Source organism: Lycorma delicatula, chromosome 12 (genome assembly GCF_047948215.1).
Source record: "Lycorma delicatula isolate Av1 chromosome 12, ASM4794821v1, whole genome shotgun sequence".
In the NCBI taxonomy this organism is placed as follows: Eukaryota; Metazoa; Arthropoda; class Insecta; order Hemiptera; family Fulgoridae; genus Lycorma; species Lycorma delicatula.
This window is the reverse complement of record NC_134466.1, coordinates 67,914,187-67,934,606: the sequence shown is the minus strand read 5'-3', so window position 1 is coordinate 67,934,606 and position 20,420 is coordinate 67,914,187. Positions and strand designations below refer to the sequence as shown.

The 20,420-nt window shown below is 28.0% G+C and overlaps 1 protein-coding gene across 7 annotated transcripts in view; it reads right to left on the bottom strand.

Annotated features, from left to right (window-relative positions):
- Window positions 1–20,420, bottom strand: part of LOC142332836 (EF-hand domain-containing family member C2-like) — a 367,638-nt gene that overhangs the window by 211,709 nt on the left and 135,509 nt on the right. The gene's annotated exons all lie outside the window — the stretch shown is intronic.

The following is a 20,420-nucleotide window of genomic DNA, read 5'->3' as shown; positions in this document are numbered from 1 at the left end:
GAATCGCAATTAAAACACGTGTACTTTTTAAACTTTTTTATACTAATATTCTTTTTGAGAAATATAATTCTGAAAATAACTTCTGGTCCAGGTATAGTAGAGTCTAAAAGGTTATTTCAAAGGTTGGATATTGGAAGGTTCAGATAACAACGTAGATCTTTTTAAAAATGTGACTAACTTTTTTATAAAACCAGAAAACAATTAGATATTCATAAGCACAAGCAGATTTTGGGCTGCTTTTGATAACAAACTGACTAAATCCAATAAAAAAATAGTTATTTGTAAATTAAATAGCCATGAAAATATTCATAAATTAGACAAAAACAATTTACAGTTTACAAACTTAATAAACCTGTATAATATACACAAAAACTGCAATATAAAATGTCAGTAAAGAGTCTGCAACTTTATACATATATAAAACTTTGAACAATGGTCACATAATTAAGTCCACAAAAGTAACACCATATCTTTGTTTAATGCAACTAAAAAGTACAGATCTCCCTTCTACATCATTGTAATATAGTATTATTGATAATGTCTACCCTTAAAAATTCTCTTCATGTTATAGATGTTTTCAACCGCTTCACGTATGACAACTTCATTCATCATTAAATATTCAAAATGTTACTTCAATTATTTCTGTATACACATTCTTCAGTAGAAAATTATTTAACCATCGGGAAAGCGCTTCTATAATAACATATAAAGTAACTATCAGCTATATTTAGTAAGTAACATTCTATTTTTTTATTCCAACAGTGTTCAGTACGGCACAATAAAATATTCTAAAACACTGAATTCACTCCAACTATCCCGGTGTTGAATCATGAATAGGTTTTTAAAATCAGAAGAAATAGTGTTTTATACATTTTAATCTTTTTTATAGAACTGAATTTAACACCACGATGCTTGCAGGTGGGAGCTGAAAATTGAGTTAATAAGTGCTTAATTAAGGCAGTCACTGATTTAATTACAAAGCGAGTCAATTTACTTTTCATTTTATTCACCTTTCCAAAACATCATGGTTTTGATTTCTAAATCTTGCCGAAATATCTGATCTCAACTATTATATCTTTCGCCATTCCTTACTTTACCATCTATCACTCATCTCTATACTAAATTGGTTAGCCTTAAGTCCTTCTATCTGATACAAATATAACTAAATAAAATATGCACTATGCAAAACTTTATTGCATTTTAGCAGGATTTCTTTATTTCAAAATGAATTCCTTATTCAGTAAAAAAAGTAAATAAAAAATTCTCTTGCAAATGTTCTTTAACTCGTTCTATGATTTTCCTATTCTGTATTATTTTATAACTTAACCTGGTTTTCCTATTTCTTTTGAATTATCACCTGTTCTTTACAATAATCTGCATATCCCATTATCTTAATTTAATTATACTAGAGATTCAGAATAAGTTCTACTTCTTACTCTGAACCAACCCAAACAACCGAATCAACAGCAAACACTACTACTTATGTTTTTTCTTCTTCCTTATCTTTAAAATTCTTTACATCCTATTTTTTTTTTTATATATAATAAAAAAGAGGTGAAATTACACTTACTCCATTCTCAATCTTAAAACTGCTTTGAACATGCTAATCTCATGTTTAACATACCTATTTACACACAAATATACAGACTTTTCATTCTGTAGCTACACAACAAATATGAGTGTCCTGTTATTAGTTCTAATTAATCTGTCAATTCCTCTCACTTGTTTATCTCAGAGAAAATAGAATCTGTTGTGACTAAATCCTATTTTTTTCCTCTTCCAGATCTTCTTCATAAATTTTTGATACTTCTCAGTATCACACAAAGAGCAAATCAAATAAATGGGAATATGACTTGCACTGTCAGTATGCAGTTATCTGATGTTCAGCCCTTCCTCCTATTTGTACTATGTTAAGAATCTCCTTTAACCCTTTTAATACTCTTTTTCTATTACTATCAACATTTCCCCCCTCTCTATCCTTTACACAATCAGTCGCTTCTCTTACCATTCTATTCATTATAAGTCCATACATTTTATTTTATTTATTTTTAATTACTTTCTTATTAACTTGCAAATCCTTTTCAAATTTTGATTCTCCTTTCAGAGCACTTCCTTTTCTTGTTCCTTCTGTTATCTCTTACTACCTCTATCTTTTTCCGTCCATTGCTTCTACCATATACAGCATTTACTACTCCAACTCCATTTACCTTACTCCATTGTACGCACATGTAAGAGAAGAAAAATACTAAACAAAAAAATTATTGTAATCAGTTATCTGCCTTGAATCAGAACCCTTGCACATTACCAGTCCCTGTTTTTCTCATTCCCAACTTTTAAGGCCTAAATAACTAACATTTCCTTTTAATCATCTACAATTTTTATTCTTCTTCAGTCTTTCTTGTATGCATCTTCTACTGCCTGATCGTCCTTGGACTGTTTTTATCAGTCTTTCTCTTCTCATTATAAGACCCAGTCGTTACTTTCCTATTCTGAGTTTTCTGATTAATTTTTTACTTTCATACGCTCTCCACATTATTCTTCATTTTTACTTTGACAATTTAATCTTCTCCAATCTTTTCCGTGCCCACATTTTAAATGCCTCCAGCGTTTCTTTTTCTTACCAAGTATGTTTCACATTTACATAGAAATATACTACAAACATATCACTTAACTTAAATTGTTTCTTCAATTATAACTCGCTTTAAGACATAATAATAGTTTCTTTCTGTAAATATTTCCTTAGCCACTGTTATCATTATATTTTTTTTTAATTTCTGGAATTCTCCGTTAATGTGGTACCTAAGTATTTGTAGTGATTTACTTGTTCAATCCTTTCTTCCTTTGTACAGTCACTTATTGGTTTATTTTCTTCTCCTATCCTGATTATTTTTTGGAAGTAATATTTCACTCTTTATGTTTAAATATTATTTTAAATTAACTTCATATTATTTTTATTTTATAATATTATAAACAATCATAGTTTTTCTTATTAAAGTTAATATTTATAAGAGAACAATAATGATATGGCAATAAAGAATAAAAATAATAAGCACTGATGAAACAAAATAACAATGTTTTCTCTACCTTGGATTGCTGGTACTATGTTCAAATGAATTAACATAAAAATGTATAGCTAGTGGAAGTTAACAAGGTATGTGCAAAAGCCACATATTTCAAGCACAGCACAATATTTATCCCGTGTTTTCTTCTATACTATAGTGTCACATAATATTTTACACCAAACAGAAGAGTATGTGATGCACATTTATATAGATTACAAAAATTACAAACAGCAAAACACAACAGTTCCTTAACATTCTCAATAAAAAATAAATAAAACATTCATTCTTAATAAATTACTAGGCACAACAGTATTCCAGATTATGTTAAATGACAGATAGCATAGATTCATCTTTTTGCTCATCTGGCTCTCATCTGTCATACTGTTGCAAAAGATCACACCAGTCACTATACAAGTTACAAAATATGACTTGATTTACCCATAATCTCATCAAATAAATTTATGAGTTAAAAAATAATAATTAATTGAATACATTTTCTTCAAAAATGTTTTACAGCACCTTTTTTAAATTATCGATGAAATTTTATTTTTAATAAAATGAAAATGCTTTTTAAAGATGAGACAAAAATAAAATTTTAAACTAAATCTTATTTAATTTAATTCAGATTTTATGTTGTTTGTATGTCAAAGTTTTTATTCACTACAACATCCAAAAGATATATACAGAAAATGCACATATACACACAAGTACTCTATACTAGTGTATAGTGAATTCACACTTCCAATTTTTTTAAAACATAAAAAAGGTGATTGAATTTTGGAATAATTATTTTAGTATTTGCTTGAACAATTATTTGTAGAAAAGATAAAAACTTAATTAAAATAATTAACTATCAAGAAAACTGTTGACATAGCTCAGATAAACTAAAACAATAACTTTTAAATCTATATTAGTTATTTATTGTACTATATTTAATTTATGATTATACTGTGTTGAGGATTCCAGTGGGATTCTCAATAGGAAGTTAAGAAACAATTCCAACCATATTTTGTTTAAAGATGATGGTGTGATATGGTAGAAAAGAATAATTTGAACTCTAATCAATTTTATTGAATTGGGTTCAGTCCTCCTATACAAAGTATAAATACTATATATTAAATTAAAAAAACCTTTAATACATTTACAAAAATTATACATTTGTAATTAATATTTTCTGTGAAAAAAGAATTTTTGTTCTATAATTCTTTTTTCTGTTGTATCACACTATCATCTTATGAAAAAAATACGGCTGGATTCGTTTCTTCACTTCTTATTGAGAATCTCAGTTGGGATCTCAACATAGCAAAAGCATAAATTAAATTTAATACAATAAAATAACTAACATATAGATTTAAAAGTCTTAATTGATTTGAATTTTTAATTCTTCTTCGGCAGATGTTTTCTTACATAAAACTACCAACATGTTTTTTCCAAACATGTTGGCAGTTTGGAAAAGTTGGGTAGTTTCACTTAACCTGACTACTAACATCTAAACATCCATTTGAGAGAGGGTGTAAAACACTCTTTCCCAAGACATCTTTTTCTTTAATGAGTACTTTTATTTTCAACTGATTTTACAGTCATTAGATAAAAATTCGTTTTTAATCTTACTTTAGACAGTGAATAAGCATACAGAAAAAAATTCTATATGTTGTTGAAAATTATTCATTCGTGAAAAGAACACAGGAAAAATGAAAATTATATTTTTACAGGTGTTTTGGTAGTGTTCCTGTATCCCTAATAGGATTTGCCACTTATTAAAAATGAAATGGATGGTACAATATTTTTTAAGAACATAAATATAGTGGAATAAGTCAATAAAATTCACAACATATTATTACATGCAAAAAATTAACATTTTGGATGAGTAATCAAATTAATTTTGTTATAAACCATTTCTATGTGTTAATTTATTATCCAGTCATTTTAATTACTAACATTAATTTGTTAGTAATCATCTATCAACTATTATGTAAAATTACTGATTTAGGAAAGAAATGTATGATTTATAATTTAATAAAATGTAATCAACGGAAATTTATTTTTATTCATTTATTTATTTTTTATTTTTTTTTATTTTAATATATGGCATTAAAAATTTGTCAACATAAAAACTGGGTAATTTGTTAATATTATAAAAAGTAATATTTCACAAAAAAAATTAATAATTCATCAAATGTCGTTATTTTTAAAATAACATTTCCCTTATCTATAATATAAGGTAATCCCTTATCTGTAATTGGCTTATCTGTAACAAATAAATAATTATATTTATGTTATTGATAAGATAGTAAACTCCATCCTCCTCCTGGCCTGACTGTTTCGTAACAACCTAGAAACTGAAAGAGCTGTGGTAACTATGTTTGACACATACATTTAATACATCGGTTTCTGTTGATCACCAGAGTATACAGTGTTCTGAGATTCATTGAAGATTTCAATGGACACCGTTGTTATTTATTAATGGCTAATGACTGTAGCAGCATTTGATAACAAACATATGTTTTGAAAAATTAATCAATAAAATATTAAGAAAATAACTTCTCAGACATAAATATATATCTTTTGTTTTTTCCTGAAAATGAACTGTAATTAGCAATTAAAAAGAAAGACCACTTATGAACACATTAATAGAGCAACCTTAATATGAACTTACAGATTTATACAAGATTTTCAAACGTGCACCTTCATTAACAGTTACAAAAATTCAGAGTATCAGTAGATTGAATATCAACTGATATCTATCAGCTGAAATATTAGTTATTGAAATAAACAGTTAATGCATTATCTGATATTTTATATCTGATAATGAACCTATGAATTTAAAAATCAAATAAATTTGTGAGTTAATACTAAACTTGCTGTTTTGGTGAATTCAAGGGTAGTTCTTAACATTTTACTTATACGAGGTTAAGTCAATTATTATCCGCAATTTAGTTATATTTTAGTTTATGTTGGTAATACTGTCGTGTTCTGTAGATGACGCATGCGTGGTTTAATTGTTGTTATGTCTGTGCAGGTTTGATACTGCTAGGTTAGTTCCATTATCGCTGCCCTGCTGTTAACCATGGCTGCTCCGCTTTCTGTTTGCACCAAAGAAGAGCAATGTTCAGTGATCAGTTTTTTGTGGTCGGAAGGTGTATCAGGGGCCAAAATTCATCCAAGAATTTTGGTATAGTAAGGGAACAGTGTTTTGCCTCAACAGAGTGTCTACGAATGGATTGAAAAATTCAAAAACGGTTGCACAAGTGTTATGCACAACGAAGGAGCCGGACGACTGTTTACCGCCACAAATGAGGAAAACACTGAGCGTGCATGTGACATGGTTTTCTTAGACAGACAAGTTAACTATTGATGAAGTGGGACATTGTCTGCAAATTAGTCGGCACGGTTCTGCCTACGAAATCATCCACAACAGACTTGGGTTTCATAAAGTCTGTGCAAGGTGGGTCCCAAAACAACTTACACAGTTGCATAAACAAACACGCTTGGACATCTCACGTTACAGTGAGATGCTTACAGCCAAGCTGAAGCCTGCAATTCGAAGCAAACGCTGAGGACTGCTGTCGAAAGGTGTTGTTTTTGCACGACAATGCCCGTCCACATACTGCTGCCCACACTGCTGAAATGCTCCAGAAATTGAACTAAAATTTTAAGTACTGGCTCATCCTCCATATAGTCCTGATTTTGCCCCTTCTTACTACCACTTGTTTGGTCCATTCAAAGAGGGATTAAGGGGCCGTCGATTTACCTCGGACGAAACAGTGAAAGAAGCAGTGCATTCCTGGCTCGCAGCTCAACCGAAAACCTTCTTTTATGAAGGCATCATGAAGCTTGTGCAATGATGGACCAAGTGCGCTGAAATGCATGTGGACTATGTTGAAAAATGATGTACATGTAAGTTTCCTATTAGTATTGCAATAAAATTTATAACTACATTGCGGATAATATCTGACTTACCCTCGTACACTTTTTTACATTTTTAAAGTAGATGTCCTCTTCTGATAAATTTTTCTAGAAGAGAAATCCACAAATCAAAACCCAGTGGTAGAAAGAGATCTTGCTACAATAGCCATCTTCTTACATCATGTTTAACACTATTATTTGATAAATCACTTGCCATGAAAGTGAGTTTTAATTACTGTAAAGCAATATAGAACTTTAAAGATGCCAGTTGAGAACTGTAGACTAGATCGTGAAGTATTTTTATACATATCATTCAAGTTTTTTTTATATATCATTCCACTTTTTCATGGAGTATTGATGTGCTTAGTCTTTTGACTCATTATTTTCAACTAATTTATCACGTCCTTCAAAGCAGCTGTACAGTTTATAAATTACTCATTCCTTTATGTACTCACTAGAAATAATTTTGTACATTTTCATTAAGTTCTCATTTTTTAACACTAAATTTCATTACAATTATTTGATTCTATGTTAAACTACAAAACAAAACACAGGTTACTACTAATTTGGCTATCAAATCTAAATTATATATTTTTCAGCAACAGGTTTTCAAAATTTTACCATCATAATATGTGAGTAATTCAATATTCTCACGCAATAACAGTATTCCTTTAACTAACATGCAAGGTCTTTTGTATTGAGCAACTTGTGCATATCCAAGAAAATCAAGATATCATGATATGCTGAGGTATTACTCAATGACATATTACATATTTAATAGTTTAGTGATACACTACTGTTCTGTAATTCACATGAGAGATGTATAAAAAAAAGGTTTGATAACCTCTACATTATATAGTTATTATTTCTTTTAATTATATTAAAAGAAAAATTAAAAATATAAAAATGTAAATTTTACGATAAAAAAGAGATGTGATTAAAGTCCATATTAATTATTTAAATATAAACACATCAAGTAATCTTAAGGTAAATATATTAAATATAGAAAATTACTAAATATAATTCACAATTCAGGTGTTGTGAGGTATTGATGGTTATTTTGAGCACAATTTTATGTACATGTTAAACAGGATGCAAAAAAAAATTTTTTTTTAAAGTTTTTTTTTAAATTAGTAAAAACTTCCTCGGCAGAGTAATATTGTTTCTGTGAAAGAATATCTTTTAATTGTATTTTTAATAAATTTGTGGGGAAGATTTTCAAAATGTTTCAGTAATTTATTAAAAGTGGCAACAGAAGATTAATAAGGGACTTTCTCATAAGCCAAAGTATTGTGTTGAGGGCAACTGTGGTGACAAAGTGGCAACTGTGGCTTAATGTAAAACATTTGGATTATTGATGTCCCTAACAGAAGTTTGACATTTGTTTGATGGATCATCTGAGACTAAGTTACTTTTTAGGATATATTCCACAGAAAAAATGGCTACTAGAATGGATACACGCCGTTGAAAATGTATAAATTACCAGACCAATTTAATTACCATTAACGTTTGGTTGGAATAAGCTTTTGAAATATGTAAATCAAAAATGAACTCAAGATTTCAACAATATGTCAAAAATAGATAAATAGATAGATCAATCTGTTCCATATCTAGATTTATGTATCTCAACTTCTTTTACCTATTTTCTTTATTTTTACTATACATACATGGGTAACATATAAAGACCCACATTCTTTTCAAATACATATGATTCAAAAACAGACAAAAATTTGTTGATAAGTTGGAGTGTAGAAAGATAATAGAGTAATTCACAGGTTAAGCTGATAACAAAAACAAAATTAGGTTAGATTATAGTAAATAAAAATTAAATAAACAATTAATTAAGTCGATAAGAAGCTGTGTACTACGTAATTTTGTTCAATAATAAATCAAATTCTTGAAATAATTGCTAAAGCAATAGTAAATATAATTATCAATTTTTAAATTTTAAACAGTAAATTACAGAACTTGTTATGATAACTCATCAATTATATTTCTTGGAAATTCATTGGTAATCTATTCATCTAAAATGAATGGTTATTCATTTTATTATAGTAACAATAAAATTTCCTTATGAGGAATAAATTCATAGACTGGATGATTTTCAGGCATAACATTTTTATTTTTCTGAGCCAGCAATATAACATATACGCACGCATAATTTTTATAATTTTATTCATTAATTTTACCTTATCAATTTACTTTGCTTTATTTTTTTAAATTCTGATAAATGGTATATAAGCAAGGGCTTAAACATAATCTAAAACATTACAAATGTTATTGACAACAAAAAAATAACTAAGAAAAATTCAAATATTTATTATAAATTTAAGAATTGATTAATATTTCTAATACACTTCTATATCTACTTCCTCTTTCGGTTTGAAACAGTATATAAGCTATACACATAACTAATTAAAATTTTGTACATTTTTAACCATTGTTAGTAATTACAAAAATACATTGATTAAATTTTCTAACAATTTTTTTTACCAGGTGATGTTCCACACAGTTGATACAAAGTAAATGTGAATAGAACTCTGGATACAGCTAACTGGTTCAGAACTGTTTAGACTTCTAGCCTTTAAAGGGTTAGTGTCATAGCTGAAACTGCTACATTACTCTTGATTTGAATAAATAAAAAAAATTAATTTAGTTACAATCCTCAAAATATCTTTTACCAGTATATTTTCAATAGGAAGTGAATATAAAAATATTTTATTAAAAAAAATAAATAAATAAAATTTAAATCTCTTTTTAATCATGCTTGTAATGTTACCTATTGTTTAATTTTTTATTTACATATGTTTAATATCCAGATGTCAGAATGGTGTAGATGGTTTACTGCTAGCTTTTTCATGCGGCAAGTTAAGCCAAGATCTAAAAAACCAATTATAATTAATACTAGCTGATTCTCAACATGTTGCTGACTACTGCTCTCTGATGTTGGGTTCTAACAACATCCTACAGTTAGATGATACATGAATTTAAAAAGCTACAGCAACTACACTTATTAATATAGCTGCCAACAGGACTCAAACCAAGAAATACATTAGATACCTGGAGACTTCAGAATATTATACAGACTGATCCATCAAGAACTTTTTTGTTGTAAAAACATCTTCAATTTCAATACTTCAGTACCTGTGTATTACTGTATTTATTTTATATTTGTATATAGTTTTTTCAAGTATTTAAGATTTTTATAAAAAAAATTATTTATTCATTTTGCAGTCTAAATTATCCTGGTCTTTATTTAATTACTAAATTTTTTACTTGTGAAAAAAATTAGACATATAGGTTATATTTCTTTATACTGTTTTAAGAGTTAAGTTTCTTATTACTGCGGTACTTAAATGTTTCCCATTAAATGTTTCTCATTAATTGAATGAGTTCAATTAATGTTGATTTTATTTTAAAATTTCTTTGATTTTTTCTATTTATTAATTTTTCACTTTTTAACTATTTACAACATTTATTAATCTTTTATAGAACAAACACTTTTCATTTTTATTTATAAGGTGTCTTAGAAAACAAAAGTGAGCAAAATGATGAAAATCTTTGTATTGAAACATCAAGTAGTTGTTTATTTTTAGCTTTTATTAGTAATACAGTCTCAAAAATATGTATTTTAATGATGAAATGATAGGTTAAGAAATGATAACAAATAGAAATCAAAGCCAACTGATAGAAAAATGAGCATTTTAACCGCTATACATGGCCTCAGTGTAGTTTTATATTTATACATTTTTTAAGATGCTTTTTTAAAATAAACTTGTGCCACTATTAGTGGAAATACTTTATAAATTTGAATCTCAACCTCTTGAAAAATAGCTTACATAATAAAAACAATAATGGAAGCATCTCTTCTTTATTTAATAACTGATGAATTCATGTCAGCACAAACCTACATTGTGAATGGGAATATGAAAATTTTTAATGTACGTATGAATCAAGTAGCGAGTGATCACCGTAAAAGAATTTCTGAGAGCCAAAGTTACAAAACACAAAGACAAATGTCAAAAAAAAAGAGCAAATATAACATACATGTGAATTTTTTAAACAAACTGAAACCGCTGTTCTAATCTTTTTAATGTAAACTATTTATTTTTCATCAAGACAATATAATCTTTTCTATTTATTTTTTTTAATCGGTAAAGAAAACATGAGGATTATTATAGCCCTTGATACAAATAAATATAAAATATGACAGACAGAATAAAATTTGATATTCACATTGTAATCATTTGCAATCCATTCATTTGCATATTTGCATATTTCTTTACACCAGTCTTCTCACAGAAAAAAAAATAATCACTTAAAATCAGTAATCTAATAACTGCAAAAACTAAGCTGAGAATTTGAAATGATGCCTTATAATTCTTTACAATTATTTCTCTTCTAGGCTAGTAAATAGAAATATGAAAATATTCTGAAATATGCTTCTTCGGCGTTTCAAGTATGTGAAAAATATAAAATCGCATTAATGTGAAATTGTAAGAGTAATAGTTTTTAAAAGTAAGAAAAGTTCATCTGGAAATGTATAAGCAAATATGGAAATTTTCAGTAGTGAGTTAAGAATAAATAAAGTAAAAAAGAAGGTTCATTGAATTCAAAGAAGTAAAGTTAAATATTCATAATTACTGTCCAAATTTAAAATAAGCTTCCTTCAACATGTATAACTCTTAACATTTGCAATACAAAAAAAGTACATATTTATTATTATTTAAGAGGTAATGCCAGGTTCCATTGTCAAACAAGCATGCTGATAGAGCAAACACAAACTCACTGGCAGTGAATTCCAGACCTATATTGGGTAGAGAAAGCAACAGAAGAGACAAATAGTCTAAGTGACAGGAAAATCCACGGAAAAAAACAGGGCCTTTAATACATTTAATTTTGTTATTGTACATAAAAATTTGTTATTTTTTGTAATAAAATACAACAAAATTTTCAACCAGTTGTAAAGATATTTTCATTTTGTGTTGCTTCCAGTGTCAACACATAGTTTAAAATTATACTTTTTTTATTACATATAAAATTTACATTATTAATAACTTTAAATTACAACGAACAAAACAAACAGTAGTGCACAATACATGGTGCAATTCGATTGTAATATTCCCCTTAGTGCGTAATATCTATTAACTCCTCAAAATGTTAATAGTATAAAAAGAATAGTTTATTTGTTTTAATGGTCTTAACAGTTTATTAAGAATATAAAAGTATTAAAGAAACGATGTAATTGTTTAGTTTGCAGCCAGTATATAACGAGATGATTGCAAATATATTAAGAGTGCATACCACAAAAATAACTTATTTCATGAAGAAAATGTTGTTACAGGGGGTTTCAAAAAGAACACAACCTCTTTGTTTGACGATTTGGATTTATTAAAAATATAAATATTAATGTCAATAAAATACTTATACAACAACATTCAAATTACCTTGAATACCTTTACAATAGCTGTTCAAAAAGATTCAACTGCGATTCCAATCTAGGTTCGTACATTTCAGCCACTTTTCGTAATGTTTGCTTAGTAATGTTTGAAATCTCCCTTTCAATGTTAGCCTTCAACTTGTCAAGTGTATGAGGACTGTTTTTAAAAACTACACATTTTAAATACCCCAAAGGAAAAAATTTGTTGGTGTAAGATTTTTTTTTCTGTTTAAGTTCCAGGAATTACTGTTCAGGTATTACCTCAAAGGATAAATGAGGATGATATGTATAATTGTAAATGAAGTGCAGTCTTGTCCAGTCTCACATTATCATCATTATTTATGTTATATGTTAAGTGGAATAACTGTTAACGGTTAAAAGTGCCAGACACGAGTCACTATCATACAAAAAAATAATACTACCATCTCGAAGAATAACAACAAATCTCCCACACAAAGATTACTTACTATGTAAGAAGCTAAACAGTTTCCCATTTTCTTCTAAACTAAACCGATTATATAGTAGCACACCAGTATGCCAAGCCCACTGAAATACAGGTGATATACATTAATAAAAATGACTTCATTCTGTTCACAATAGGGATTGACTATGCGTTGGACATCATTACTCTCAAAGAAAGCAACTCTGATTGGATCATTGTACCTAATGTGTTTTACATATATCATAGCCATAACAAAGACAGATAATCCAAACTGAAATATTAAGGTACCCTTTTTTTGCAGAAAAATAATATTTTATAAATACTATTCTATCCAGCGAAGTAAAATAAAAATAAATTCAATATAAATAATAATTTATTTAGTAATACTGTCAATCTTTACACGGATATTAATAATAAAATATGTATTTATGTTAAGTACATTTTTGGCTGGAATACCGATCAGTACATCATACAATGCAAGGCTGTTGCAATAGACCTTGGTAAAATCAGTGATCCCACATTACTATTAATATAACAAGAGTAGGGGTAAATAAAAATAGATACTTTTTGCCATACTATAAATTATTGTTTGATTTTGTTAATGATTCTGATTTCTATTTTTTTTTTTTTCTATTAGAAATAAACAACATAATAAATTTTATCTGGTACAAATTATTTTCAGTACACTGACAACATTACTAATGACTTCCATTGACTAATGACTTATTTTAGTCCAATATTTTGGAATAGAGTGACATCATTTCTTGTTAACGATACATACGACTGGTACATGGTCTCATACCAAGTTAATGACAAACATGGATGCCATTGATAGTTTAGTAACAGATAGACTATGGTTTCATTTGAATTACAATCAATTTCTTCATCGATAAGAAATGAATATTTCTGATTGAATATTAATTAAAATAATCAGTAATTATAAAAATAGTTTCAGCAATCAAATCATTTGTAATAAAGAAAACCTACTTAACAGCAAATAAATCACTGGGTATATTTTGTAATTTACAGTATTATTGTATATTTTAAATGAAACTAGAATTAAATAATTATAAAAAGTAAAGATGAATTATGTAACAAAACAAAAAAATATATACACATCACAATTTATGATTAATTATCATAATTATTATGGTCTTACAAAAAAAAAAGTATGTAAATTTAATAACAAACTTTACTATTTGTATCTGCGGTTTTTGTACATTATGGTCACATGATCAAAATGAAATTAATCTAAACTTATTAACTTTCTAAATGAAAAATGAAACCAAATTTATTAAATTGAGAGTTTTAAAAACTCATATCAAAACATTTTTAGTGGCTCTTGTGGTCATCACCTAAAGTGAAAATTAATTTTAAAACGCTTCATAAACAGTGAATTTGAATATAATCAAGCATTACATTTTTTACTGATGCAGTATCACATTTGTTCATTAATAAACAAAAGGCACTTCTTTGCTTGCCAATTTCCAGAGCCTGGAAATGGTATTCAATTTTTTTTTAAATTAGTACAAATTATTTTCTCTATATAATGAGTTGGATGTAATTTATTCATATTTCTAAAAAAATTGAACTTTACATATTCTGAATCTATATATTTAAATCTTAATATCTTTTACTTTCCTGGCATCATAGCTATAGATCTATGCTGCAAGAAGAACAGTATGGTAATCAATAGAAAAATGGGGTAAGTGTTTTGTTTTTTTGTATTTCTTAACATTTTATGACCCAGGAGACCTCAAAAAACAAAAACAAAAGGGGGGCAATATTCATATATTATTGTATATATATATACACACACACACACACACACACACACACGTGTGTGTGTAGGTGTGTTTTAAGCTTAATAATATTTTACTGGATAAATTGGTGATGAAATTTTGTCCAGAGACTTGTGTATGTGGGGCGATTTTTTGATAAAACTTAAGAATCAATATCTCCAGGAGGTGGGATAGTTTTTTGGGAACAATTATGTCAAAACTTTGCAAACATAATCCCACTTTATATTAAGTCTAACAGATACATGCACCGTTATCTAACTATTTTTAAAAAATCTTGCCGCAAGATTCCCATAAGATTAAAAAAAAGCTAGAAATTTTTACTAGTCGTGAAAGTGACCTCCCCCCAAAAAAAAAACTTTGTGGACAATATTGATATAGGATGGGGGAGCCAATAAAAGTTTAAAAATTTTGATTTTTTGAATTTTTTAAAACCTTTTGTTGGTTTATTAATAAACCAACAAAACTAACTAATAATAAAATTTAATAGTAATATTACAATAAAATTCACCTCCTACCACCAAAAAAATAAATCATAGGTAACCTTTTATCATGTATGTTTTTTCAGTAGAAGTTTTTTTTAGCTTCTTCCATTTAACACAGCTGCAAATGTAGAAAAATCAAAAAATATTTTTGGAAGGTAATTTTGAAGGTTGGGGCTCAGAAAAAATAAAAAAATTTCATGTATCATTATTTTTCCATCATATAATAATAAATAACCAATACCAGTTAAGTATTTTACAACTTTTTTGTCAGCTTTTTTTTTATAACAATTAATTCACCACCTAAGCTTAAAGCTTTGCATGAGGTATGAAAATTCTGCTATACATTAAAAAACCTTAATGCCTAACTAGGACTAAAACACAAAACCTTACGGAAAAAAGGCATAGACACTACCGCTCTCCTCCCTCCAACGTTATATACACATTCTAACTCCTCCACAGTCGGTATATAACTCTATGTGGTCTTTTTCTTTTGCTATTTCTTCAGGACCAATTTCAAGCAATTTTATGAACATAATTTTTAGTTTTCCAGTTTAAATAATTTTATTACAGAATTGCTCATTACTAATTTTTTAATTTCTTAAATAACTAGAAAACTGAAATTTGTCAAAGTTATTCTTAAGAAGAAAGAGTCTTTAAAAAGAATTATTCTGATTAACAATCATTAAGGAATTAAATTAAAAAGGGGGTGTTGTCAAGATCAGAAGAGATGAAAACTTGAAACCTAACAGAGATGTTCCTTTAAATATAAACTATTACTAAGAAGGAAGAATTTTTAATATTACTATTTAAAAGAATAAAAGGGGTTGTAAATCAGACCAGTGTTTCAAAACCAGCATATCTTGGTTCAGTTGAAATGCAATGAAGAAATTTCTGACAAATATTTAGTCTCTCTTTTACTGTTTAGCCTTGGGAACCACTGTAATGTATTACTTCAGAGGATAAGTGATGATGATATGCATCAATGTAATCAATGTAATTGATATGTATCAATGAAGTATAGTCTCAGGTCGACTATTCCTGAGATGTGAGATTAATTGAAACCCAACCACCAAAGGACATCGGTATCCACGATACTGAGTATTCAAATCTGTATAAAAGTAACTGCCTTTACTAAGATTTGAACCTTACAACTCTACTCCAAAATTAGCTGATTTGTGAAAGTTAACCAGTACTAGACCAGCCTGCCCGGTGGGCTAAATATTTATTTATTATTTTTTTCTGTTTAGCCTCTGGAACTACCGTAAGGTATTACTTGTATGTGTAATCTTGTACAGATGCAAGTTGACCGTTCCTGAGATTTATTTATTTATTCTATATTAATATGGAGTCCTTCAAATTGAGCACAAAAAATTGACAGATTGTGGTGGTGATGATGATTTTTTAAAAAGTCTTAAGCGCCATTTGTTTTCAGTAGTTTATGACCAATCATCATGAGCCCCAATGTTTACAAATCATAAAAATTTATTATCAAAATATGGAATCAGTTATAGCTACTTATTATGCACTTCACGATATTTATAATGTGCATATCGGCCAAACAAAAGCACAATTCATAGTTTGATTAAAAAATTTGAAGAGCACTTTCTCTCCTTGATGTTGAATCACCAATTCACAAAAGAAATGCAAGGAAGTCAAAAGAATATTATGGCTGTAGGTGCAAGTATTCATGAGAATCAAAATTTATTGGTTTCACACTGCCCACAAGAATTGGGCCTTTCTTCAACAAGATGTTGAATTTTGCGTTAAGATCTTGGTTACAACCTTATAAGACCCAACTAATTCAAGAATGATCCTGTGATCATTCTTTGTATAGGTTTTTGCTGATTGGATTCTAAAGGAGCTCAAAGCAGATCCAAATTTTAATAAAAAAAGATCATCTTTTCAAATGAGGCTCATTTTTGACTTGATGGCTTTGTAAAAAGCAAAATTTCTGTATTTGGGATGATTCCAATCTACAAATAATTCAACAGTGACCACCATTAAATCTGGAAAAAAATCACTGTTTGGTGTGGATTATGGGCTGATCGCATCAATGGGCCTTTTTTTTGAAAATGAGCAAGGAGATTCTCTTTCAGTAAATGGTGAATGCTAAGCTACGATTTGTGATTCTTTGTTTACAAATTTGAAAAATTTTGATTTGAGTATGTAGTTTTGACAGGATGCTGATGCATTTAACACAGCTGCTGAAACAATTCAGTTACTGTGTCAAAAAATTGGTGATTTGATAATTTCATGAAATTGGCCATGAAAATAGAGTGTGACTTAAGACTTTCATGATTTTTTATCTATTGACTTTGACTTTTATGAAGTCTATAGCAACAAACCGTAAACTATTGATGACTTGAAAGGAAATAATATTTGACACGATATTAGTGGAATTAAAGTTGATTTGTGTAAAAGTCATGCAAAATTTTGTTGATATACTTGGCTATATAAGCAAAGCCGTGGAGGTCATATGAATGATATTTTTTAAACGTACAATGTTATAAACTTCAAAATAAAAAAAATTTTGGTTGACATTAGATGTACTTTTTTTATTGCAATTTTACTTTTTGCGCTGAAAATTAAAGATCCCTATGGATTTTCTAAAAACCAATCTTAAGAACAGAATTAAAGTTATATTCCCTAATTCTATTAACCTACTGTAAGAACTGAAATGAGTACAGTTTATATAACTCAAATATTTAATGAAAACACGACTGAGGTTTGTCTTTTAACTTATGAAGCTAAATTACCTGTGGATTTCATAATTCCCATTTATTTAGTGATAAAATTCTAAAAGAAACTACAATTTTGCTAACTCCGAATTATAACAGTATTAAGGGGAAAAATTGAAGACAAATGTTTTTACCAACCATAGAAGGGGTAAAACAATACACACCTGGATAATAACTAATAATCTATGGAATCATATATTAGAATTCTAATCACCTTTCAAATAAATACATTCAGGATAAAATATAGCAGCTATATTTCGATATTACATTGTTATATCTTATAACCACATCTTCAAATTCCTTGGCCTGTATAAATGAAAATTGGATATAAAGACACAAATGTTTTCTTGAAATCTAAAGGGCAAAAATTTACAATGGGACTTAAAATTCAGTTTTTGCCCAAACAAAGACACAATCATACGTACCTATAAAAAATTAAAGCATATTAATATAAACAATATGTGCTTTCATTACCATTTATGTTTCCAATATAACTTTGTCACTGTTAGTAGAATTTATTATATATCAATTTAATAAATGAATATTTAATAAACCCCAATGTATTATATATAATAACTCTTGGTTTTCAAAACATTTATTTTATTATAAAATATATTAAGATTTTTTCATACATATCTTTTTTCAGTATTCCTATATTTAAAAATAAATAAAAACACTTTATTAAATTATTATCCAAAAATTATGTGAAATACATACATATTTATCTCGTTTACAAAATATAATCTTTTCTGAAATCACATTTCTACATTGGCATACAAGATTTTGTAACCCTAACCAATGATCTAAAAACTACATTATATCAAAACAATAAAATAACTACTATTTTTTTTAGCTGTAGAACTACATACATTGCGTTGATCTTGTAATATATACATTCTCACCTAAAACATAATATTATCTCTTGGAGTTCCATCAAAACTCTGAACAAGTTTCCAAGATATAAAAATAATCTATCATCATTATTTGGCACCGATAAATATAAGCTGTGTAGACCGATTAATAATTAATACATTAAATACAGTACTTAACCATGTGTTATAATTTATAAACAGTAAAACACTCCACCTCTACCAAATTATGCAAGCCATTCATATTTCACAAAACTTTTAAAAACAAATTGCCTGATTACACCTCTATTGATATTTTGAATAAATTACTGACCTATTTAACACATCTTCCTCCAACATAATAAAAATATACTTTGTCAATGAATTTTTAAATAGAGCCAGTTTAAAACAAAAACTCAGAAATTTCTGCATCTTTGTTTAATATATAAAAATTGTGTCCATAAATAATTTCCATAAATATAATAAATTAAAAATCTAGAGATCTAAAAATTAAAATGAGAAGGTAACTATTTCTAGGTGAACTAAGTTGACCAACCGGGTTGGTCTAGTGGTGAACATGTCTTTGCAAATCTGCTGATTTTGAAGTCAGGAGTTCCAACATTCAAGTCCTTATTTATACAGAGTCCTTATTTAACATTCAAATACTTTTATACGGATTTGAATACTGGATCGTGGATACCGGTGATCTTTGGTGGTTGGATTTCAATTAACCACACATCTCCGAAACTGTTGACCTGAGACTGTACAAGACTACAATTCACACACTACACATCATCCTCATTCATCCCTCCTCTGAAATAATACCTGATGGTAATTCCTGGAGGTTAAACAGGAGAAAAGTTAACTAGGTTATGGTCGAACATATTAACACATCTTGTTTTAGCTCCAAAGTAATATACAAAAGGTAAAAACAGCAGATGAAGTAAGGATTGAAATATATGATACACGTAATTCTGGATGTCAAATGTAATACAATATACTGAAGTTAAAAGATCAGCAAAGAACAAGAATTGAATAGCATCAAATTGAGATCAAGCAGTTTCAACTGATTAATGACTATAAGAATTATATTTTTATGATCCTGCTCTGTCAAGCTATTATCACAGTTTCAGTTAATTTGAGGCAAATGCTGAAGCAGCTCTTTTTTTTGTGGAACAGCACATTACCCCTTTCTGACATATCTACATAATGTTTAAATTATGTATTGATCTGAATATTTATTTCGTCAGGAATGAACAGTAGTTGTAATAGTCTATATTTAATGAAAGGAACTCTACCATCATTTACCTTAAAGAATCACATGGAAAATCACAGGAAAACTTGGATCAACACAGAAGCGCAAAATAAAAATTACTCTTTACAGTATAATCCTTTTCATTCCTACTAGACATGACCAAAAACGATCCAGTTTAATGACAATCCAGTTAATCTATTAATGTCATCTGACTCAGGTAATCCAGAATTAAATATTTTAATGTTTATTTCATAATAGTGTACCAATTTCAAATTAAAAACATTTAAATAATGTTACAAAAGAAATAAAGATTGTTTAGTTTTCTTTAAAAAAAAAAATAAGTAATGTATAATAATAAAAAAATTAAGTAAAGTTATCCTAATGCTGAATCGATCCAAATAATCTGGATAAAGAGATCCTTATAAAAAGGTTATATTACAAAATT